The following is a 25,712-nucleotide window of genomic DNA, read 5'->3' as shown; positions in this document are numbered from 1 at the left end:
GAACTGGACTTCACAAACTGTGGGGAGGCAGCAGAGCATAGTGACTGAAAACTTGGCATTGAAGTTAGACTGATAAGGATGCACTCCCCAACTTGCTCTCCTAATGTTGGGGCAACACTGGGTAAGTTCCTCGTCTGTGAAGTAGGGATACTAATAATGCCTTCAGAATTAAGTGACAAAACATGTAAAGTGCTAGTCAACATACTGTCACTTAGTGAGTTTTCGAACTACAAGCTTTCCTAATGTTATAATAGCTGTTTGTAAGGCAATGTCTCTGACCCTGCCTTTCCCATGCTCACTGCCTAGTCAGCATTCTGCCTCATCTACGCAAGAGTTCTGACGACTAAGTTGACGAACTCATCCTAGAAAAAGTGCCACATACCTCACTGCTGATTATCACTATGGTCACTTTCAAAGTACTCCCCTTGGGAAGCTATGCACTGACACCAGTGCCTAGTCCACCCTTCAAAGCAATTTTGAAACTCTTTCTGGAATGGCCATCAGAGTTGTCGTCGTATTACCCTTGATGTCCTGAATGTCACCAAAATGTCTTCCTTTCAATATTTCCTATATCTTCGGGTAAAGAAAGAAGTCATTGGGGGCCAGATCAGGTGAGTAGGGAGGGTGTTCCAATATGGTTATTTGTTTACTAGCTAAAAACTCCCTCACAGACTGTGTCAGACGAGCTGGTGCATTGTCGTAATGCAAGGGCCATGAATTGTTGGTGAAAAGTTCAGGTTGTCTAACTTTTTCACGCAGCCTTTTCAGCACTTCCAAATAGTAAACTTGGTGAACTGTTTGTCCAGTTGGTACAAATTCATAATGAATAATCCCTCTGATATCTAGAAAGGTTAACAACATCGTTGCAACAAGTTCACCACAAGAACTTAATTGTCTGCCCTCGTAGTCTTCCACCTACCATGTCCTTTGGAGGTTCATTTAACTATTCATTACCTGGACCTTTCTCTAGGCTGCCTTCTCTCCCTCTTCACTGCTGGGACCGTGTTTGTATCCACAGCTTGTATTGTTCTAGCTCCTCTGATTACTCCCCCTGGCCACCACCCTCCTCAGCTCGGACTATCTCGGTAGTAAGACATCTTCAATCTAATACTAATCTCCCTTTAGACATGTACCTACTTTCCCTAACTACATCTCTAACCAAAGCCCTTCACCTCAGGAAGATGAAGAATGGGACGTGAACAGTAGCACAAGGCATCCAGCACAATGCTTCCCAAAGTGTCTTCTGTACGATCCTGCAAGTTCTTATGAAAAAAAAAAAAAAAAAGATAGTTGTTGTTTTGGGCTTTTTTGTTTTTTTTGAGACCAATGGTTTTAGAAAATTTCACATACTATTTGCCTCCTTGACATTCACAGTGCATCTTTGTATTTAGAAATTAGACAAACTTGTACAGACCAAATTAAACTGATAACTGTTTAACTCTGTTAGCTGGAAGATATTTTTGCTTCCTGGAAACACCAGTATAGTGGAAAGTGGGATGAATGACGAGACCTGCATTACAGACCCGTTGATATTTGTTACAAAGTATAGCAGTCAGCATGCCTACAATAATAATTTACAATACCCAAATCTTATGCTATTATTAGCAGCTACTGTCTCAGGTATTGCCAGTCACTGTGGCAAAGGGAAAAGGCTCTGATGGATATGACAGTGAGAACAAAAGGCTCAGTCCAGCAGGAGTGCACGTCACTTCCGCTAACCGCTCATTGGTAAATACCAGTCATTTTGCTTCGAACAATTACAAAGAAGCCAGAACGTGCCATCCTAGTATCTGCATTGGGCGGGGGTGGGGGTGGGGCAAGTGGAAACATTTGGTGGACAACATTAATGATGACCACACTAGACTTTAGTGTTCTTATCTGTAAAATGGGTAGAAAAACAACCTTCAGTGAAGATCATCTGAAATGCAAAAGAAAAGTCTTTGTAAAGTGGAAAGTGCTCTACACATCTAAAGGGCAATTATCAAGATGGCTCAGGAGGCCTTTGCTTTGAGATCAACATGAGAAAATGAGCCACAAATGAAGTGCATGGAAGGGTAGATAGCTAGGATGATAAGTAGAATAAGATTAAGAAGATGGGGGACTAATAAAACAAAGATACAGATAATGACCAAACAGATGGCATTGACAGGATTTATGTAAAAAATCATGAAGAAACTTGCCAGACAAAAGTAAGCTTCATTCAGTTCACTGCGTGCAAAAGATCACATACTGAAAACGAGTATATCTGAATTAATAATGTTTTACTGTAATTGTTCTTCATCGAATTAAACCACAAAGGAAATCCTGTTTTTATTCAGAAATATGATCTTCATAGACAATTTCTCCTCAGGCGTCCTCTAGATGCTATTGCCATTTACAAAAAGTATTAACTGTCATATGTCCTTCCCTCCCACACACATAGAAATTATACAACAAAAGCCTTTCAAGGGGGAATACATTTCTGCCACCTACCTTTTTACACATCAGAGCAGATTTCAGTATGGTCCCATTCCATTTTTCATCATTCATTCCTCCACTAACAAATCTAATCTATATCTACTTGAAAATGACATATTTAACGTGCAATCCTTAGTAAAAATACTGATTGTGATATATTATAGATGCATCAGAAGTAAATTTTCTCTAGAAATTTGAAAACCCCTATTTATAATCATGTTATTTGTATTACCATATCCACATCTAGGTTTTATTTTTTCCACAACTCCTTAAATGTTTCAGCTGAAACAGAGTTTGAATCTAGACAGGCTGTCAGCCATGCTCATTAACAGTCACAGGCCAGGACCCCCAAAACGTGCAAAGACAACAAGGCGATAACTACACAGGGAGGCAAAGGTGGAAAGCAGACAAATAAAGTAGTGCCAAGGGCAGTATAATATCCCCTGAAAATGTGAAAACAAGAGAACACCGGGAGAACTTTCGTTCAAAAGCGACTTCACAAGTTAGTTTTTAAACAGTTGTTACTGTCAAAGCACCAAATTCCATAGCAACACTAGAAGTCTAGTGGAAAAGGTTAAGTGTACCACAGAGAAGGTTACAAATTTATCTCCCCAAAAAGGGGAAATGCAGTCAGTATAAAGCTCAAGAATATCTATAGGAAAACAAAATATACATATATATATATAAAACATCCTACAAAGTAAAACAAAACAAAACAAAAATCACGGTCTGTCATCTTATCAAAAATTATCAGACATGAAAAGAAGGAGAAAAATACTACCTATAATGAGGAAAAAAGTCAATCCATTGAAACTGACCCAGAATTAAACAGATGACAGGATTAGTACATAAGGACATTTAACTTCTATTCCATATATTCAAGAAGCTAGAGAAGACAGTGAACATATTAAATAGAGACATAGGAGATATTAAAAAGATTCAAATTGAACTTCTAGAGATGAACAAGATGATATCTGAAATAGAACAGACTCTGGATTGGGATTAGCATCAGATTCAGCATTGCATGAGAAAAGGTTAACCAATCTGTTAAACAAAGAAATGGGAAGCATCCAAAATGAAACACAAAGAAGGAATTCCCTGCCCCCCAAAAATAAACAGAACATTAGTGAACCATCAGGCAACTTTAAGCTGCCTAATATGTGTGTAATCGGAGTCCCCAAAGGACAAGATAAGGGGCAGAAAAAATATTTGGTGAATTAAGTCAAAAATTTTCCAATTTTGTTGAAAAGTATACACCCATAAAGCCAAGAAATTAGCCAGAGGAACTGGAAGGCTGAAATATGGCAAATGACTTTCACTTGAAAGGGACCTAGTCAGAATTGGAACCATCAGCTCAGAACTGAGCTGACAATTTCTCAACTTTGATTTAGAAATCTATTTCTGTATTCATTTTTACTGATAGCCTTTGGTATCCAGAGCAGCAAAAAGTAGTTAAGATGAAAATTACTCACACTGACTTCCAGGGATCTGCCAAGCTCAAGCTTCTGAAGTGGTTCTTGAATGGGAATCTCTAGAATCTCTTTATCTAACGAGGCTCCCAGCCCACATTCAGACAGCTTGGATTCTAATCAAAGATACAGTTATCGAAGCATCCAAATGTTATGGTCTGCCCTTTCATAATTATAACTCTTTTCTTAGAAACAGAGGACAATAGAATCTATTTCAGCTGCCAGCAGCTTACTAGAATGCATTGTCCGTGACTTCTTCTGCCTCTCCCTGTTGGCTATGGCACAATGGCTTCCCAGCATCATTTACAACCTTGAAACATTCTATGCTTCCAGGTCTTACCTGGATGTGTCTAGTAACTGCCAGACCGTCAGAAACAGAGGAATGGCGGGGGCCGTTTCTCTTTTACGTGCATTAACTTCATAAAGAGGAATCAGGGATGACAATGGATAGGACAATTGAGCATTGCGGTATTTCATTGGTGATATATTTATACATGGACATGACTGCCATATTTCTCATCATTGAAAGACAGTAAAAAAAATAGTAACTCAATTTTTTTCACTAATTCAATGAAAAGGAAAATTTAAAGAAAAAAGGCGTAATTTTGCTATTTGGAAGCCTCCCTACTGTGTTGAACTTGGCCTGTGCTGTGGGAAGTCTTCCTGGAAATTCGATATTAACCCGCTGGAAGAATGAGGGCTCAGATGGCCCCTTAGTGTATTGCATTCTACCCTAGAGCAAATGCAAGTTGGTCTATGGTGAGAGGCCAGCATACTAACATGAATAGAAGATACTTTTTAATTCAATCAATTTCACGAAGACCTGTCAAGCACTGTGCCAGAAGCAGAGGATGGGGGTAGGAGTGGAGTGAGGGTGGTAAAGGGAGGTTGGAGGAGAACAATACAAGAGATTGATCCGAATCCTTGCCTTACAAAGGCTCACATGTTAGTGGAGAAAATATTAGGTTGGTGCAAAAGTAATTGCGGTTTTTGCAATATTTCACCTTTTTAAAAAATCTTTATTGAGAAATATTGGGGAACAGTGTGTTTTTCCAGGAGCCATCAGCTCTAAGTCAAGTTGTTGATTTTTTTTTTCAATCTAGTTGTGGAGGGTGCAGTTCACTGGCCCATGTGGGAATCGAACAGGAGACCTGGGTGCTATGAGCTCTGTGCTCTAACCAACTGAGCCAACCAGCCACCCAATTTTTAACCTTTTAAATCACAATTACTTGTGCACCAAGCTAATAGTCACACAAATGACCATAGTATGAGATAAACTAACTTCTGTCTGAAATCCCTTTTAGGATACAGTCATGACCTCCCAGGGTTGCTTCGGCTCACAGAGTTTCTGCTTGGAAGGCTATGAATCAACCTTCACATTCTGACTTTTTAGGATGAGAACAGTAGATGGCAGAGGCCTGTCTCTATGTGGAAGTTTCCACTGCCTGACGTTGTTAGAACTGCCCAAGTCTGCCCTGAAGAAGCCAGTAGGCCATTTTAGCCAAAAAGTTAATAATCAGAAAACAGACACGAATCTCCTGGCTTAATTGAAGGAAATCATTTGGACTTCCACCAAAGCCAAAATGTAGACTGAAGTGAAACTTCCCTTGGGTCTGAAAAGGTTTCATAACCATCCTCAGGAAGTGTTTCATTTTCATGCCCTATTTGCATGCTTCATGGCTTCCTAATTCTACCAAAAGCAGAAGTGCCAAAATATTTTAATGATGTTTCTTCTTATGGCACCAAAAGGCCAGGTGTTAACAGTCAACAATGTGGCAGGAAGAGGATTCAGACATTCCTATGAGACTGGAACCTTCCCCCAAGGAGCAGCCATATGATCTGACCATGACCTTCATGTTTGCCTTTTTCTACACGAGGCTTTGAATTATGGGGCAGATCCATCTGGGATCCTGAAGCTCTCTGTAGGTAAGGAGACAGATTGATTTTCTATTTGTAAGTTAAGAAAGTCGAAATGCAGAGATAGGCTCTGTACCTAACAGAGCCACAAGGGTATTTCTTGGTCCCTCATTGACTCACAAAATAGGGAAGCTTCTTTTTAAGGACAGGTCACTTGCTTTTTTCACCTTCTGCAGAAACTGTTGTGTTCACTCATCAAACTATTGCATATTCATTTGAAATTAATTTGAGAATAGGGTTGCTAAATCAGGAGCTATAAGTGTCTGGGGTACTGCAAGACCATTGAAATTCTCTTTCAATTCTTAATGACATTGTCATTAATAAATAACTCAATACTTCCACCCCCAGATTGAAAACTGAGGATGTAAGAAAGGACATGAGGAAGTCTTTGGCAGCTTTATCTCAAAGTAGAGAAATTAAGCTTTGAAGTTTATATTCATCAGTAGTGGCCAACGGAAACAGGAGTGAGGAGTTGAGGAGTGGAGTTCCCAGGAGAGAAAGAGTCTGGTACATTCAAGGAACCACAACTCTGGCTGGGTTACTTGGGGGGTGCTGGTGTTAGACGGCCTCTAAGACAGAAGATATACATTAGATCCAGATCACAAGGGGCCTAATAGCCCACACACGGAGTGTGGACATCTCGCCAGAGCACAGAGGGAGCAGCTAAAAGGTTGTAAATAAGGAGAGTCACCCAGTTTTGTCTTGTTTTGTTTTGCTGTGGATTGGTGGCTGAAGTCAGGAGGGTCAGGTTGTAAAGTCAGGGTGAACGATGACGGAACCCTGAAGCAGAGCAGTGAGAGTGTGGATGTATTCATTCATCTAATAGATATCATTGAGTGTCCAGTGTACACTTGGTACTGGTCTTGATATTGGGCAACATCAGTGAACAGTAGGAAAATATCACTATCTGCACGGAGCTTGAAATTCAGTGGGGGATGAGTGAAATAGGTGATAATGCCTTTTCTCATATCATGGCTTGGGGCTGAGTTTTGTTTGTAATATAACCTCTCCCGCTGGACTGTGAGCAACTTGAGAGCAAGGACAATGTCTTGTTTATCTTGACACCCCTGAGAATACCTAGAACACTGGTGTGAACATAGTATTGGATCAATAAGTGTTAGCTCTGAGATGACATATTGTGCTATTATGAGAACTAATGACATAATCTTTTAACAGGCCAGAAAAGAAGTTCATTGTACAAAAGGCACTACGCAAACCCAAGTCATTTTTGGATTGTTCCCCCATTCCAACCTTACAGAGTTCAACAATTCAGATAGAAAAAGAGCCATTTTAAACGTCTGTGAACCTTCCTCTGTTATAAGTCCATGAAGAAGCATGACCGCACTCCCCTTATCGCTTGTTACTATTGTAATTCTACATTCATTTGGGTTTGAGTGACATTGCTTTTCTTTAAGCCTTTGAGTTCTTTGAGAGCAGGGACAATATCTGTTTTTGTTCAACACTGTATTCCCAGCAGCTAGCACAAAGTCTGGCGCATGGTACACACTCAATAAATATTTACAAAATGAATGAATGCATGCACGGATGGATGAAGTATTGTTAGGAAAGACCCATTACAGTAGTCCCCCTTATCCACTGCTCCGCTTTCTGTGGTTTCCGTTACCCGTGGGCAACCAGGGTTTGAAAATAATAAATGAAAAATTCCCCAAATAAACAATTCATAAGTGTGCAAGTGTGCGCCGTTCTGAGTAACGTGATGAAATCTCACATAGTCCCGCTCCGTCCCACCCGGGACGTGTATCACCCCTTTGTCCGGCACATCCGGACTATATAAGCTACCAGCCAGTTAGTCACTTAGTAGCTGTCTCCGTTATCAGATCAACTGTCACAGTATCACAGCGCTTGCATTCAAGTAACCCTTACTTTACTTAATAATGGCCCCAAAGTAGTGATGCTGGCAATTCGGGGATGTCAAATGGAAGCCATGAAGTGCTCCCCATTTAGTGAAAAGGTGAAACTTCTTGACTTCATAAGGAACAAAAAAAATCATATACTGAGATTACTAAGATCTATGGTAAGGAAAAAAAAATCTATCTGTGAAATTGTGAAGAAGGTTAAAGAAACTCGTGCTAGTTTTGCTGTTGCACTTAAAACTGCAAAAGGTACAGCCACAGTACATGATAAGTGCTTAGCTGTGATGGAAAAGACATTAGATTTGTGCATGGAAGACATGAACCAAAAATGTGTTTTGATTGATGGCAACGTGTTGTGCCAGAATGTGTTGAATCTATACGAAGACTTTAGAAAGAGATGCCCTGAAATGAATGATACCAAGTCATTTACTGCAAGTAGGGGATGGTTACAATGAGATATTTTGAGAAAGAGAGAGGCCACATTCATTTAACTTTTATTACAGTATATCATTACAATTGTTTATTTTATTATTAGTTGTTATTAATCTCTCACTGTGGCTAATTTATAAATGAAACTTTATCATAGGTATGTATGTATGTATAGGAAAAAACATAGTATATACATATATATATAGGGTTTGGTATTATCCACGGTTTCAGGTATCCACTGGGGGTCTTGGAACATATCCCTCATGGATAAGGTGGAACTACTGTAATCCCAACTGGAAAAGATTCGCAAAAATCTCCTGGGCATTTGAGCTTGGCCTTGAAGAGGAGGGGCAGGGACATTCTTGGAAGAAAGACAAGAACAGGCGAAGGCCCCCAAGGGCAAAAACTGCACAGAAGGTTCGGGGAACAGTGAGTGGTTTGCTGTGGTTGGCACACAGGATGTGTGCAGACTGGTGGTGGGCAATGAAACTGGAGAAGTGGAGACTGAGCAGTGGAGGGACATAAAAGCAACAATAGCAACTTCCATTTATAGACAGAGTAGAAGGGAAGCTCTTGATATGCATCTTCTCTAGTCCTCACAATAACTTGGAATTGACGTTCAGTAAGTGCGGTCCTGGGACTAGCAGCAAAAGCATCAGCATCATCTGGGAACTTATTAGAAATGCAGATTCTTCAGTCCATCCCAGACCTACAGAATCCATAGCTCTGGGGGTGGGTCCCAGTACTCTGTGTTTGAATAAGCCCTTCAGGGCATTCTAATGCACTCTAAAGGGTGAGAATCACTACCCTATGAGTTAATGAGTATTATCCTGTGTTTTACAGGTATAGAAACTAAATTCAGAGAGGTGTAGTAACTTGCATTAAGGTCCTATAGCCAGTTAATGGTCAAGTTGATTGTCTAGCCCCTAAAACCTTGAACTTCTTCCGATATTATGCTGCCTTACTCCTGGCAGGGGATATTTTCTGTGAAGACACTGGTGAGTCACAGAACACTTTAAATGAGGGGCATGACTTGATCACATTTGTATTTTTAGAAATATCATTCTGGCAACATAGACATAGAGGGTGGTTTGGAAGAGAACTCTCTGGCAATGGCCTATTAGGAGCCTACTGGTATAGACCAGGCAAGAGATTGTGAGGGCCAAATGATCACAATTTCACATCTGAGAAAACTGATGCACAACATATTTTTGTTATCCAATTTACTCTTAAATCACTGAAGGATACTATCTCATGAGACAAATCAGAAATGGTCATTCTGATTTATGTTTCATGTCCAGAGTTCTGAAAAACAAGAAGGGAGAGACTCCTAAACTCCAGCAGGGACCTTTCCATTGGGTGACTTCATTATTGTTTTAACTTATATTAAATTTGAGCATATCTTCAAGTGCTCTCCAGCTTTTTGGTTTTTCTCTCTCTCTCTCTCTCTCTCTCTCTCTCTCTCTCTCTGCCCCCCCACATTCTCTACCCAGCAGAATTAGTCTACATCTATGCTGATTAGTCCCAACTTTATATTTCCAGCTCTGGCCTTTTCCTGAATTCCATGCTAACATATCCAAATATTTTTTTATAAAACATCTCAACTATAACATCTCTAATTTAGAGCTTTTAGTGTAAGCCTATTTGTCACCAAAATATCATATGCCTTGTCTTTCTCATATGAGTAAATGGCACCACCATCCACTCAGTTGCTCAAGACAGAAATCCAGGAATCATCTTTTGTTACTTTTGGTCTTTCCTCCCCTCACATCCACTCCATTAGCAAGTCTAGATGACTGTATTTCCAAAATACACCTTGACTCCACCCACCTATCTTCATTTCCACTCCACCCCCTACAATACACCATGTAACTGTTTGCATCGAGTTTGTGCATTTTTTAATATGTAATTACTTTGTCCATTCATTTATCTATTTATGGCCTATATCCCCCATCAGCCTGCCAGTTCTAAGAGGGCAACAACCATGTCTGTCTTGGTTACTATTATGTCCCTAGCACCCAACATTGTGCACGGTGTTCCTTAAATAGTTGCTGAGTAAATGATTTCTTTCATTTTAACTCCACTCTCTAGGGGATTGATCATCCAAATGCCAGAATGTGAAAATACAGACCACATGAGAATTCATCCTTAGTACGTTTTTTAGCCCCATGTTACCTAGCATAGTATCCAACACATAAAGCATGGACGGTAAATAGTACTGGAAAGAATGCAAATATACAGTATTTAGAATATGCTGAAAAAGGCTTCTATGTGAGTACATGGCTTTGAACATACACAGAACATCTTCCTTCCATGGTGGGATGGTTGCCTGCGCCATGATTAATGTTCCTTTAAAGTATTATGGTACCGACAAATTATGAAAGCCTCTAGAAGATCACACCCCAGAAGATACCTGGTTTCTGAAATTAGTGGGAACTAGCCAAAGCAAAGGGCAATAGAGGTGGCTATATAAACGATGGGCTTTGTTGGCCACCAAGCTCAATCCTTGCCAGGTAGTCCTGTTTTGCATCTAAGCAAGAGCTGACTTCACAGATAAGTAAGAACCATTCAAAAAGAGGAGGCAGTCTGTTCTGTGTGGGTGAAAGAAGCTGAGGCAGAGTAGACACATTGAGGGTTGCGACAGGACTCACCACAGTGGCCACAGAGCTATTAGAGATAGGGCTCTCAAATATCGGTGTGCTTCAGAATCACGATAAGTTCATGAACTTTCCACCATGTAAGTGCACAGTGGAAAGTTCGCAAACTTAATTGTCCAGCCTCATATATTAAGATGCAAATTCCCAGGGCCCAACACAGATACTATTTTGAAGGTACAGGATTGGGTTTAGGACTTTGCAGCATTTTACCAAGCACACTAGGTGACTGGGCCACAGGTTGAGAAAACTCACACTAGAGAGTCTGATCCAAGCAATAGTGTGTAAGAAAGAGTAAAGATACATTTCGTAATGGATAGGCTAGTTTTACAATGAACAGAAAGTCAGCTTCGCCCAATAGAAAAGGATAGAGAATGGTCCAATGGCAAGAATAGGTTTCCTGAAGCAAGAACCAGAGAATCTTCCAGATGTAGAGGCAAAGCGGGTGATTACAAGGTCAGTGAAAGCCATGAAGCCTGGATGCTTAGGTCTTTGAGGCTCTCCTCTTCTAAATGTGGTCAGAGGCTTATCCTTCCAAAAGCAATCCAGCCATTCATTAATTTAAAAAGTACCTGAGACATTGTTTTGCACAAAGCAGGCACTCCGCCAATGTTTTGAATTATTGAACTGAGCATGGGACTTTATCAAAGAAATCAAAGGCCGTTATGTAGCCCTTTCCTTGAGAAGATGGTAATATACTTATAGAAAACAAACAAACGTGTAAATAAAACTCCAGAGTATTTTCAAAATTATGGATAATGAGTCCTAGTAATGGGGAAAGAACTAACATCTAAAGTTTCAAGGAAGCAGGCATTCGGATATCAGACAGGGACCAGAGTGGGAAAGATTTCTTAGAAAACAGCAGTCTTGAGCTGAGTCTTGACAGAGCAATGGTAACTTCAGACTCTTACACCACAAAAATGTACTCTTTTATGACCCATGTAATAAAAAAAGATGTCATAGGATATAAGTGACAAAGAGAAGGAAGGAAAGAGAAGAGTAAAATCAAAGCACAGGGCCAAGGATGAGACCTCTATTCCCATGTATGTTCAGAGATGGACACCGGTTTGGTTGGAGTACAAGGAAGATTTGGGGGTATTATCTTTTTAATATTCTCTTTAAACCAGCTGAATTCCACTTCTGACAGCCTACACTCCTGGAACGGTAGGCTATTCGCACTCAGTCATCCTTGGGACTTTACCACTCAGGATTAAGCAAAACTCCCAGGGACTTAGGGAACACCAAAGCATCGAGCAGTACTCTAGGCCACAACAGCACCATTTCCTGGATGAAACTAATAATAACAATAAAAAACATTGTCCCAGTCCCATGGGCTCTTCAGCACTGTAGCTGTTATTGGAAGCCCTGACCCTTCAGCAAAGCAGCCTAATATATTCAGCTCTTGCTCATGCTCCTGCAGCCATTCTTCTCTGAGTTTTTTCCATGGCTCAGCCCGGACAGCAGGGTGGTCCAGGAAATACTCCTGATTTCCAACCTGTAAGAATCCCTGAGGCAAAAAATGGCCAAGCCAGGCAACGTACTTAAAACGGGGGTGGGGTGGGGCAGTGGGGGTTTAAGAAATATAGAGAACAAGACAAAATCATATCTCTATCTACCTTCACCCAGGCACATATACACATTTGTATTCTTGCTTCTTTCATAATTGAAACAATGAAATTTCTGGTCATAGAATGCAGCTGGGCCCTTCAAATATCGGCCAGAAGCTCTTTAAAGGCTTCAGGAGGCAAATTGCATTTATAAAATAAAACGTTGACCACATTCATTCACCCCTATTTTATATTTATATGGTGACTTTTGTACTAGATATTCAAATGTGCTTCATTATGCTTTATGACTGTAATTTGCATACTAAAATAATATTTGAACTGAGGCACTTGGGAGTGATTTATAATGTTTTCAACAGTTCCCGTGCTTTAGAATGAAGGTGATGTAGATCTATACAATCGGAGAGCTTTAGCTGCAGGGTTTTGTCTCACTCAAACTCAGCCCAAATCTTTCATAAAAATGATCGGTTGCTAATAATATCCAGGTGGCAGCAGCCTGGTCGTTATTCTGATCGGGCTGAGGTTGAGCCTCCTCAGCTATAGTACTTGGGGCAGCTGTGATGGGCACCTTTCTCACTCCCTGGGTTTAAATCCCCTGGGTTCCCTGTTGCCAAGGTCTCCAGGCTTCTACCTGGAGCCGGTAATCCCTGCACTGGAGATCCAGCCACCCTCTCTGAGTTGACATCATTCCGGTTCCTAGACATAGGGAATGTAGAGAGTGTTTGTGATGCTTCACAGACTCAGACGTCGCTTCTAATAAAGGGAGGCGCTGGGATTTGGTCATGGGGCCTCCAGGTGCAGTACTCACTTGGGGTCCACAGGGCTTTCCACGTCAGCTCCCAGGGCTGTAGCTCCTGGGACGCTTGCTATAGTAGGCTTCCCCGGAAGACTGCGTTGAAGGGGGGGAAAAAAAGTTTGAAAGCCAATCGACTACACGGTATCTGAATTTTCATGGTAACAAGTCTGATCTTGGTATCTTAATTCTCTAGGTGCTAACTACTTAACCTCTCACTGACTCAGTTTCCACATCTATAAAGTGAGTATGGTCACATTGAGGAATAATGTTAAGAGCTGCGAAGACTGAAAGAAAATATTATATGCAAAGCACTTATAATTTTATCTGGAAGGCAGCAAGTGTTAACTATTATATTATTTTTTGCATTGTAGTCTACACAGACAAAAAAATAAACATATTACCTAATTCAAGGTGGTGATATGTGCTGTGAAGAACAATAAAGCAGATAGGGGGTAGAGAATGATGGGGGAAGGAAAGGCCTCTCAAAGGGTCTTTGAAGCATAGTCCTGAATATTTACTAGTTCTGAATAAACTGAATTAAACTGCATAAATGAAATTATCGTCCTGAATCAACCAAGTAAGCAAGTCATGCAGAAAACATTCCTGGCGGAGAGAAAATACAATGCAAAGGCCCTGGGGTTGGAAGATGTTTATACCGTGTTTTTCCGAAAATAAGACCTAACCAGAAAATAAGCCCTAGCATGATTTTTCAGGATGACATCCCCTGAACATAAGCCCTAATACATCTTTTGGAGCAAAAATTAATATAAGACTTGGTCTTGTTTTGAGGGAAACACGGTAGGAACCATAAAAAAAGACCAGTATGGTGAATCTAGAAAATTCCCATCGCAAGAAAAAACAATTTTATAACTCTGTAGGGTGATGAATACTTACTGGATTTATTGTGGTGATCATTTTGTAATATATACAAATATCACACCCTTACATTGTACAGCTGAAACTAATATAACATTATGTGAATTATACGTCAATTTTAAAAAAAGACCAGTGTGGTCCGTCAATATATGTGCAAAGAATAAACAAAATTAAGTCAGAGAACTTGCCTGATAAGCGGTAACCACCTTGGGGCTCATGTTAACTATACCAATTGCCAGGACTTTTCCTCTGGAAATTCTGATTTAATGGAATCTACTACATGGAAGGTACCATTTTGAGTACTAAGGATATATCAACGATTGAGAAAAAAAACACAGACAAAATATTCACTCTCAATGAGGCTAGTTCTAATATGCGGAAACTTAAAATAAACACCTTTAAAAATCACATAGTAAATTAGATGTTGCTACATGCTAAAGTACACACGAAACATAACCTACAAAATGCAATTGACAATGCTGAGGAAATAGGTGGGTTGCATTTTTTATACGGGATGATGATGTCTGGGTTGGATATATACATTGGGGAGTCAGCAACATGTAGATGGTATTTCAGGCTACGAGACTGGCGGAGGTCACCAAGGGAATGGGTATAGAGAAGTCCCAGGTAACTCTGGTGCTTAGAGATTGAGGCGGTGAGAAATCAGTGCTGGCGACTGAGGAGGAGAGTGAGGAGAAAAACTAGGAGTTTGAGTGACCTGACTGTTAAGTGATGAAAGCATTTCCAGGAGAAGGGAATACTCGACGGTGTCGACAAGCTGTTGCTAGGTCGAGTAAGATGAGAAGTAAGAATTGACCATTACATTTAGCAGAGAGAGTTTATCAACTTAATAGGAGGGAAGATAGACAGGGAGATGTCACGGTGGGAGCCTGAGAAAACTGTTCTGATTGCTTCCATTATGTCAGTAAGTGGAAGCCTGGTGACCAGCTGAAAATGAAGATGGAGAGGAGGAGGTGGAGGTGGGGAGAGTGAGGAGAAGGTACGGAATAGTCGCCTTGGAGAGTAGGAGAGGACGAGCACCTGACAAATAGTGTGCGACTGCTGAGCAATATTAAGGAGCCATGTGAGGGTCGTAGCTGTGAATTTAAAGTAAGACCAGCAAGAATCATTGTGGGGTTTTTCCCAGTCACGTACAGTTGCACAAGTACAGCTGTAAAGCAGGTTGTGGTCTTACTAAGCAAAGCGAGAGGGGAGCAAAGGGGGGGAGGATAGAGCACAGAAAGCAAGTCTGGTGTTTGAGCATGGAATTCAGGAAGGAAGAGGACATCAGGTGAGAGAGAGACGGTGAAATGTTTGTAGGACTCGTGGATGATAGGGTCTGCTATGGATGAAGGGACAGTTGGAGACTGGGTATTAGAGGGAGGAAGCCAGAACGACAGGAAGTGGTGGAAAGAGAAAAGGATACATAAAACTGCAGTTATGGGGGCTGCAGTTATCAGCAATGACAAGAGCTAGTGTAGTAACCAGCTGAGGGATGGAGAACAAGGCCAGTGGAAAGGGGACGAGGTCAAGGAACTGAGAGGCCCAGGTGTTGCTAGAATCATCTACGTGGGTATTGAAATCACCAGTAATGAATACAGGAGTAGTATTGCAGAGAGTGACAGTGAGCCAGGAGCTAAAATCATCAAAAAGGAAAACTGGGGGAAGTCACCCAAGGACCGGGAGAAGAGAACAACAGTGTGGTGTGGGGGAGCTACTGTCTCCTGGCACGAGACTGAAAACTTTGAACAAAAACCCGGGGTGATTCTTATCTTCAGGATAGTGTGTGAAACACTGCCCAGGCCACAAGCCCAGTAAGGGCTTCTGATTATTTGGAGTGTGATGGGGAAACTTCGCAGGACTTTGAGCATGAAAGGCATCTAAGCCCTGCTTCGTAGCACAGTTCATTCCAGCAACTGCATTTGTACCCTGTCCTTCCTTAGACACATTCCCCAAATCTGAATTCCACGCTCCCTTACACAAGCAGATTACTTGGCTCATGGTTCCACTCACGGTGCCTTAAAGATAATAAAATGGAAATCTAGAGGACTTATTCTGTGCCAAGCATTGCTCTAAGTGGCCTTATCTATTTAGTCGATTTAATCCTTGCAATCATCTTGTAAATGTGGCACTATTATTATCACATTTTACAGACAAGGAAACTGAGGCCTGGAGAGATTCAATAATTTACATACCTGGGCAAGTTACTGAACTTCTCTGTGCTTCTGTTTCTTCCCCTGTAAAATGGGAATAATGACGATAATAACAACTATGGCATAGAGTTGTTTTTATGATGAAGGGAATTCACACATGTAAGGGACTCAGAACACTCCCCCAGTGCATAGTGAGTGGCGGCTTATTATTCCCATTTTACAGATGAGGAAACCAAGTTGTGGGAAAGTTAAATGTGTTCACAGCTTGAATAACTGGCAAATGGCAATGGCTCAGCATATGTTTGTTACCTGAAGGGCAGGGCTGGGGTTTTTTTCTGCTCCACCCAAAGCCCACGTCCTTTGCATCCGTGCATCTCCCTCTATGCACGGGCAGCCAAGGGTTAACATGGGCTAAAAATTCATTTTATTTCAGTTCTATTCTCCACACCTAGAGATACTCAGCAAACTGTATTACAGAATTAGGCCATGTGCAGTGTTAAACCGTGGCATAAAATCACAAGGAAACAAGTAGAGGGGGGAAGGGCATTCCCTAACATGAGAAAAAAGTGAGAAATAAGCAATATGTCTCTATTTTTCTCATCGTTATATCACTTGTAATATCTCCTGACTGTATCACCACTTCTTCAGATTTTAGAGCCTCAAGAGGAAAATAAATAACAATGTATATACAAGCAATGCTTGATCAACTTAAACTAGATTTAAAGGACCTATTTAACAGTCTCGGTTCCAGGAAGAAGACGTTACAGGGTGTGTCCAGCTCCAAGTTTCCCAGTTCTATACGATCAAGTATTCCATTACACAGGATCTGAACAAATATGAATCCCTCTGAACTCTGTGACCCTGGAGGTAAGCTCCCAAATGTCGCCTACTACCACGCACTGACTTCTCTGGGCTTGCAGGTGTGATGCCATAGCGACGTACGTGTCAGTGACCACACTCCCCAAGCCCAGTTATCTCCTGCAGCACACAAGACAGTAGGGAAGAGAGACCCCCAGTCTCAATTCTAGCTTGTCACATCGCACAGTTCACAGACTATATTCAATAGTCAGAGAGATGCCTTCTCATTCTATGAGTTTAAGCAGGCATATCTCTATCCTGAAAACAGTTATGTTACAATCATCTGAGAACCTAGGAGCCTTCAGGAATCTGGAAGGGGTCTTGCTTTTTAAAAGCATTTCCTCTAAGGAAGGAAACAGGGGACCTTACTTCATGGCATTCTGGGAATCAGGGCAGTCTTTCCCTTAAAGAAAAAGTCCCCTTCTCCTTAAATGAAACAAACTTTCTGGAATCATCCACCAAACATACTTGGTTGGCGATATTTAATAAAATCCCCCAGAGACAATACCTCCCAGGATGTTTGCTATGACTAAATAGCAAAAGAACAGGTAAAGAAGGACAAAAGATGAACCACGAGTCCTCAGTGGAAACTGGAAAGTCATTTTCCTCTGCACGTCACATTCCCAAAAAGCCTAATACAGACACATAAAGGTCCAGGCTCCTCTCCACACATGACAGCGAGTAGCATTTTGTCTGGTATTCATTTGTCTGTTGTGTGCGTCCCTCCACAGTCTATGAGCTCCCTAGGGCAGGGTTGGAGGCTAACTTATCTGTGGTGCCTCAGAACCTACATCAGGGCCTGAGGCAGGGGGAAAAAGAGGCTGAAAGGAAAAAGGGAAGAGGGAGAGGGGAATGGAGGGAGAAACAAAGGAGGGAGAAATAAGTGTGAGTCCCTGCTACAACAGATAGATGGAAGTCCCTAAATGGGGCCTTCCTGCTCCAGCTTTGTCCTGCCTAGTTCTGTCAAGAGACAGGGGGGCTTGAATCAGCTTGAATCAGAACCGCTTCATGAGCCTTTCAGCATTCTAGGTTTTTTGTTTGTTTGTTTTTGTTTTTGTTTTGTTTTTTAAAGATGGTTTAGATAGCTCTACCCAAAGCAGGAATATTTTTGCAGGAAAACTAAATGATTCGGTTTCATCATTCTCTCCTCCGCCTCCTCTGACCTTGATCCTCTCGCTCTGCAGAGGCCCCCCTGAAGACCACTGGAGCTCTCGAGATGCAAAGAAGATGGGCAGCAGGCAGGAGAATTAGCCAGGAATATGGATGTTCCAGGAACTCTTTTTAAAACCTTCCGCTATCTTTCATTTTTCCTCAACTCAATTCTAAAAATTTACTGAGTGCCTATTATTGATTGAGAATATATGATTTTCTATTGCATTAAAAAAACACAAAAAAAAACATTAGCATCTTTCAGGCAATTTTCCTTCAAACCCTGAGCATTAATTACTGTGGTGTTCTTTCTGAAATTTCCATCTCACCATTATGTAGTGGTTTCATTTCTTTCTCAAGGCCAACCTCAGAATTTTCAAGGCTTTGTGACAGCGACTGATAGTGTGAGAAGCAGCTCTTTACCCATGCCAAAAGAGGCTTCTGCTGTGAGCCCTCTCTCCACAGCCATTTGTGAGTTAGGAAGACTTGCCCCCAAACCTCGAATGTATTCAGCCTTCTGTGTTGCCATAGACTAGAGCTGCCTCAGAAATGATGGCTCAGTGTGGAGTCTTTTATATTATTGCACCCTTCAGAAAGACTGTCAAGTCTCTCCGTTATTAATTTAAGCAAAGCGTTAACCAAAGAGACTCCGCGGGACTAGACCTAAAGAGGGTAATTTTGTTGAAAGCCACACTTTGATATCCTGATTTTTTTCAACCTACAGAAGATTTGTATTAAGTAGATGTGCTGGGCTCTCTCTTTGTAGGACAGCCATGTACCACATAACGATGTTTCAGTCAACGATGGACCATATATACAACAGTGGTCCCATAAGGTTATCTACACAGCCAAGGTGTGTGGTAGGCTACACACCTTCCATCTAAGTTTGATGATGTTGGCACAACAACGAAATTGCCTAACGATGTATTTCTCAGAACGTGTCCCTGTCATTCAGTGGCACATGACTGTAGTTTGTTTGGTTGTTTAACAGAATGTGAATTAAAATTTAAAAGGCATTTAAGAAGCAACCCCTGCACCCAAAGTTCTATATGCAGTTTCCACTAGGACAAAGGCTGTCTATACCACCCACCTCTACCTCCCTAGGGGTTGTCTGGTGCATTGATTCGAGGGAACAGTGAATGGCACACGGATAAACAAAAGAGTAACACAAATAGCAAAGAAGTAGAGATCTGGAAGAACCCTTAGGAAAAGGTCATTACAACATTGTTTTTATAAACTTCTCTGACAATTAAGAGTTACCTAGCCACTTGTTAAAAATATACATTATCCAGTCCCCACCTGTGACTTTCTGATTGCCACATCTATAAGGGAGGAGACTGGAATCCACATTTTCAACAAGCTACTCTAGTGATTCTTTTAAAGTATGCAATGCAGTGTTTTTTAGCAGTAGATTCACAAAGTTGTTCAACACTCACCATTTCAAGAACATGTTCGTCATCCCCAAAAAGAAAGCCATACCCATGAGGCAGCTGCTCGCCATGCCCTGCTTCCAACTCCTAGCAATTACTAACCACTATTTTCTGTCTCTATGAATTTGTCTATTCTTCACATGTAACATAAATATCATCGTGTAATACGTGGCCTTTTGCGTCTGGCTTCCTCCAGGTAGCATGATGTAGTCAAGCTTTATCCATGTTGTTACATGTTATCAGTATTCCATTCCACTTTATGGCTGAATAATATTCCATTGTGTGGAAATATTGCATCTTGTGTATCCATTCACCAGTTGATGAATAGTCGTTTCCATTTTTAGACTGTTACAAATAATGCTGCGGGGCAGCCAAATAGCTAAGTTGGTTAGAGCGCGAGCTCTGAACAACAGGGTTGCCGGTTCGATTCCCACATGGGCCAGTGAGCTACACCCTCCATTAGGTTGAAGGACAACGATTTGGAGCTGATGGGCCCTGGAGAAACACACTGCTCCCCAATATTCCCCAATTTAAAAAAAATGCTGCTATAAGCATTCATTGTGCGGAACTGTTTTCAATCTTCTTGCAGTGTGTAGTGGTAACTAGCAAAGGTTAGTCCTGGAGAGGGGGAAACAAAGACAGGATTTGGGGAAGGGCCACGTCCAAGCTCAAATAAGGAGTCAGTGGCAGAGCCTGAGTCAGAGCTCAGACATCTTGACTCCCCAGATGGGCCTCTGTCCTTTCTCCATAGGGGCTGTCCCAGTCAAAAATCTGTGCAAACCTTTAAAAAATATTTATTCCCAGGGTCTGAAGGAGTATATAAGGTGAGCTGCCGTATCTGAACAATCTGTAATTGGTGAGGTCCTGTCAGCAACTGGATTGAGTAGCTGCTTCTACCAAACACTTACAACCCATTGGAAGAGAATGGATAGCTCCTTGGGGACCCTCACTCATTTAGCACGGGTTGAAGAGTGGATAATATCACCGTTGACTCATCTACCTGGAAGAAGGTAAAGTCGCTTCCACTGCTCTGTCAGATACCCTCGAGTAGCACTGAATGCCCTTTTCCTTACAAACACTCTCCACTTGGCCAACTGCTATTGTTGCTGAACTTGAACACTTGAAGGAGAAACAGTCTGCAAACGGGCACCAATTTTCTGTTGCAGCATGACTTGGAGGGACAAATGTCCATTGGGGGCTTATTTTCTAGGCACCAAATACTGATTGAAGGTGTAGTTAACTATGTATGAAATTTTTGCTCCCTCAATTAATTGGGGGCACCACATTATGGCTGCTCCAAAGAGCAGAAAATCTTGTATGAAAATTGAACCTGTGAGAGGGAATTCTCCCAGGTTAGGCGCAATCAACGACAGCAGCCTGTACTAACGCTGACCTTTAGCAAGTACAGCTCACTTTCCTTTCAGTGGAACAGGGGTCAGAGGGCTACATTTAAGGCTGTGCAAAAAAAGCTGGCAAAAGGCCAATCCAGTTAGGTGAGACCAACAACTCGTCCTAAAACAAAATTGGACTGAGTTTGTTTGCTTAATCAGCATTCACAATATTAACAACTTTACCCTCTCATTCTTTTATCAAAAAAAGAAAAGGATATCTGACAATAAATACATTTTTGTACTGGTCAGCAGGTTCTCCTTCCAAAAGCAATTAATCTGTAGATTAAACAACACTAAGTACATAATAAGTACTCAATACGTGCTTTGAATGAATGAATTGATGATGGGGTTTACTGAGGAAATAGACCCTATCCTTGAAAGTAGCAACGGGCATAGATGAAGTTCTGGAAAGTTTACAAAGTGATAGTAATTGAGGTCATAGTAACGAGACGAAAAAAAAAAAAAAAACAAAGAACAGAATAAGATGTTCCAAGGAGACACATTAAAACATCAGACCAGGGTCAGGGTGAGAAAGATTTCTTAGAACATACTGGTCTTGAGATGAACTTCAGAGAAGTAATGGTCAAGTCAGAATCTTATATAAATGAATATAAAAAGGTATTCACACATTCCCTGTTTAATAATAACAATAGAAGCAATAGAATGGAATTGACAAAAAGGAAAGAGCAAAAGCAAAGGAATAGAAATAAATAGGAATGAAAGGGACCATGCCCTGGAGGAACAGTTCAAACACACTTTTTAATCCCATCATCCTCTGCTGTCAGGAACTGCTTGGCTCTCCCTACTCTTAGTTTGTAAACCTTCCCACAGCCAAGTCAGTTTCCACTTGGGGGTTCCATCCTGCCAACACTTGGAGACTCGTTCTGGCCTTACAGAGGTTGCACAGCCTCTATCTTACAACAGTAGTGACGCAAATGTTGCTGCTAGCTCCAGGCCTGCTGCTCAGACCCCATTCTCTTCTGTGCTTAGGGTCCATTGTCTGGATGTGTGAACTGGTGACTTCCACTGTTGGGTTCATCTGGGCCTATGGATCAACTACCTGCTGCCAGCGGCCCCGAGCCAAAGTTCTGATTGCCACTACCCAGCCTCTGTGTTCTCCAGGACTGTTTCCCCACCGCTTGCTCGGGCCTCTGGAACTCACCCTTTTCCCCCTGTACCAGCTTGCTCCCTGAGAAAGTTGCCACTTCACGATGCTGAGTTTTTGTCTGCATTCCAGCCCTGGGCCTCCTCACCTGAACCAGTGGGACTTGACCGCCTCACCTGAACCAGTGGGAACTGGCAGGACAAGTCCTATACAAATTCACCTCCTACATCAGGTCCTTTAGCGTCGGGTCCTTAACGCCTAGTGAACTGGACCGGTTTCCTTTCTGCTCTCCTTGTACCTTCCACCACCAGCCCTGCCACTTCAGCTCTCTGAATTCTTTCATTACTTATCTCTGAAAGTGTGATCACCTACTTACACTTCTGGAAGATCCATTCATTGATTAAATATTCATTAAGTACTTACGATATGCGGGCACTAGGATATGAGGACAAACATGGAGTGTCCGGTCTGAAGCAAAGATAGATGTTAAATAATCATTCAAATCATTTTATAGGTGACCACACCGTTGTCCCATCAGTATCTCCACCCTGGGCACTCAGACTAGAGGATACCAGAGCCTCACTTTGGACCCCCTTGGGTCCACTGAGATTACAGCTGAGCACCCTGCCAAGCAAAGTGACCACACTGGAAAAGGCAAGACAAAGGAAACCCTTTCATTTTAAAGCTTCTGCCAGGTGTTTGTGTAGCTAAGTGGTGGCCATTAAGAGGTAAGCAGCCCGGTAATGGAAACTTCTTATGCACCTACAGGCCCCCTGGGCACAGTCTTGAAAGCACTAAAATGAACAAAGGGGGATTGACACAGCTTTGCATAACGGAGTAAAATGCTACCTCCAGAGCCGACCTGGGTCCACTGGGCTGATTACTCTGGAGTCAGGAAATGTTTCTCTTAAGAAGGATTTACACAGCCCCTTTTAGAGAATCTGTATGTGCTTATGCTTGTGTCTCTTTCCAACAAGTACCCACTGGATCACCTAGAAAGAAGGGGCATGTGAGCCACCAGGGAGATGTCAAATGGACTGGAAGGGGGGTGTTGAAGCCCCCAAACTATGCTTTGGGATTTATTCTAAACTAGACCCCAGTTTGGGACATGGGCTCTGGGGAATCATTGTGGCCCAGAGGGAAGGTGTGGATTCTACCTGAGGGCCTGCCCAGTCCTTCTGGATAGGGAGGACTCTCCCTAAAGCTGCATGGGGATCCACAAAGGAGGTCTGAAGGTAGGGGTGCTCTCTATGGAGATGGGGGCTGTGCAAGGCTCTAGTCCAAAGACAATAAAACACTCCTAAGTATTGAAGTGAACCCATAACATTGATTTCCTGTGAAAGCTTAGATGTGTGTGCTTGTCCCTTAGACTACGGAACTGGCCCTATGGGAGTCCCTACGGGAACAGCAGGCTGTGGAATGAGGTACAAATGGCACAGCAAGAAGACGCAAGTAAGACAGAGAAGCAGCATCATCAGAAGAGACTTTGACCCATTCCTTCCTTCCCGAATATGAAAAAAAATAAATTAAAGATGCACTGTTTAACAGAGCTAGACGTGTATGTTGCTGAGTATAGTGCAGTGAAATACTGTGTTTAGCGATGTGTGGTGTGTGCACTATTTTCTTTAGTGACATACATATGTTGAAACAGAGTTTAGCACAGTGCATGAATGACTTGCTGTAGGAATATCTCTGTGAAACCCTGTGTTTAATAGAGAATTACTTTTTTCACATGCACTACTTTCTTTAATGATGATTGTTGGACCTGTTAACAGAGTTGTGTGTGTGTGTTAGTGAATACAATGATATCTCTCTGCAACACTGTGTTTAGCGGTGTGTGGCATATGCAGTCATTTGTTTTGTGATATATTTTGAAACAGTGTGTTTATCTGCCAGAAGCAGATGACCCAGGAAGGGAGGAACTCCAAGTTCATGATCGCACCACTTTACCAATGGGGTTAGGGAAATGAAGATATGGAGAGTGGATCATGGGGACCCCAACCAGGGACAGCTAATTGGGTCTGGGGCAGAAAGCATCAACAGAGAACTTTCCTAGAGACGGGACAGGAACCTGGGCACGGGAGGCCCATTACTAAGAGCACTTGTTTACTGAACACTTGCTCTGTACCAGGTATTATTCAAAGGGCTTTACACGATCAAACCCATGTCATCCTCACAAAAGCCATGTATAAGTGAAGAAACTGAGGCACACAGGACATTTAGGTAGTTCTCCTCAATTCTGCAGCTGCAGAGCCTGCCCTTGGCACCAAAGGCTGTTGACACTCAATTACAAAGAGGTGGAGACAATGTATCTCAGAAACAACAAACAAGGTTTGTTTGTGGTGCGTTCAAGGAATTGAAAGAAGGCCAGTGTGACATGAGCAGAGTGTACCACGGAACAACCATCTGAGATATGAGATAAAGCTGGAGAGGACCGCAGTGGTTCGGTCACTCAAAGCTTGTGGGTCATGGGAAAGGTTTGGATTTATCTCGGAACAACATGAGCCCTTGAGTAGTCTTGAGCAGGGGAACGGCACGATCATTTCTGTGAGAAGTGACTAGATTCAAGGACTATTTTGGCTTTGAAATAAATTGTGACTTGGTGACTGCCTGGATATTCTCCTCCAGAGAGGAGCTACAGGTTGGGGGAGGGAGTGTGGAAAGCTCGTGAGCTCGGTTTCCAACATACTGGGTTTGACATGCCTATGACACAGTCAACCCTTTGGATTTGTATCATCCATGTGCCAATGGCTCCCGCCTTGTGGACATCTGTCAGTTCAAGTTTAACGTGTTCAAGTTTAATGGGACTCCTGTTCATTCCACTCTTAGGCCTGCTTCTTCCCATCTCGGTAAATGGTGCTGCCATCTATCTGGGTGCTGCAGCTGAAAATTTAGGAATCTCAACTGGATTCCTCCCTCTCTCGCTCACATCTAATCTATCAAAAGCTCAGACAGCTCTACCTTCAAAATCCATCTACAGTCCAACCACTTCTTTTCACTACCCTTTCTGTGACCACCCTAGTTCCAGCTGTCTTTGCACAACTGCCACAGTCTTCTACTGAGCTCCCTACTTCTCCTCTCACTCCACTAAATATTAGCACCAACAGAGCAGTCAGAATAATCTTTAAAAGACGTAGAACAGATCATGCCACCCTACTTCCCAAACCTGTTCAAAGGCTTATCACTGTGGTCAGTTTATGATCCAAATTCCTTACTAGAGCCAAGGCTCTCCATGACCTGACCTGGCCTGCTTCTCTAAGCTCAGTTCCTACCACTCGGCCCCGAGCTCACTTTGTTCAGCCATATTGGCATTCTTGCCCTTACTGGGACATGTCACACTCCTTCCTGCCTCAGAGCCATTATATTTGCTCTTCTCTTTGTCTAGAGCACTCTGCCCCCCAAATATGCTCATGAATTGCTCTCACATTTCATTTAGGTCTCTGTTCAAATACCACCTCTTCAGAAGGCCCATCCCTGATTTGTCCTATCTAGGGTGTCACCCCTTAGCACTCTTTATCCCACTGATGTCATTTTAGTTTGTAATGTTTACGATCACCAGCAGTTATATTGTTTATTTCTTTATCCTAGT

The 25,712-nt window shown here is 42.1% G+C and overlaps 1 long non-coding RNA gene across 2 annotated transcripts; it reads left to right on the top strand.

Moving 5' to 3' along the window:
• Nucleotides 1-5,674: 5,674 nt before the first annotated feature.
• On the top strand, nucleotides 5,675-24,728 carry LOC141569681 (uncharacterized). Of its 2 annotated transcripts, none has more exons than XR_012493436.1 (5): nucleotides 5,675-5,852; nucleotides 16,930-17,057; nucleotides 20,432-20,637; nucleotides 22,638-22,851; nucleotides 23,493-24,728. It is a non-coding gene; the product is annotated as an uncharacterized LOC141569681 (long non-coding RNA). The 2 variants fall into 2 exon arrangements; XR_012493437.1 differs by having other exon boundaries at nucleotides 22,009-22,851.
• Nucleotides 24,729-25,712: the final 984 nt, after the last annotated feature.

Source organism: Rhinolophus sinicus, chromosome X (assembly GCF_036562045.2).
Source record: "Rhinolophus sinicus isolate RSC01 chromosome X, ASM3656204v1, whole genome shotgun sequence".
NCBI classification, from domain to species: domain Eukaryota; kingdom Metazoa; phylum Chordata; class Mammalia; order Chiroptera; family Rhinolophidae; genus Rhinolophus; species Rhinolophus sinicus.
Note: the sequence above shows the minus strand (reverse complement) of the source record. Positions and strands in the feature narration are given on the sequence as shown.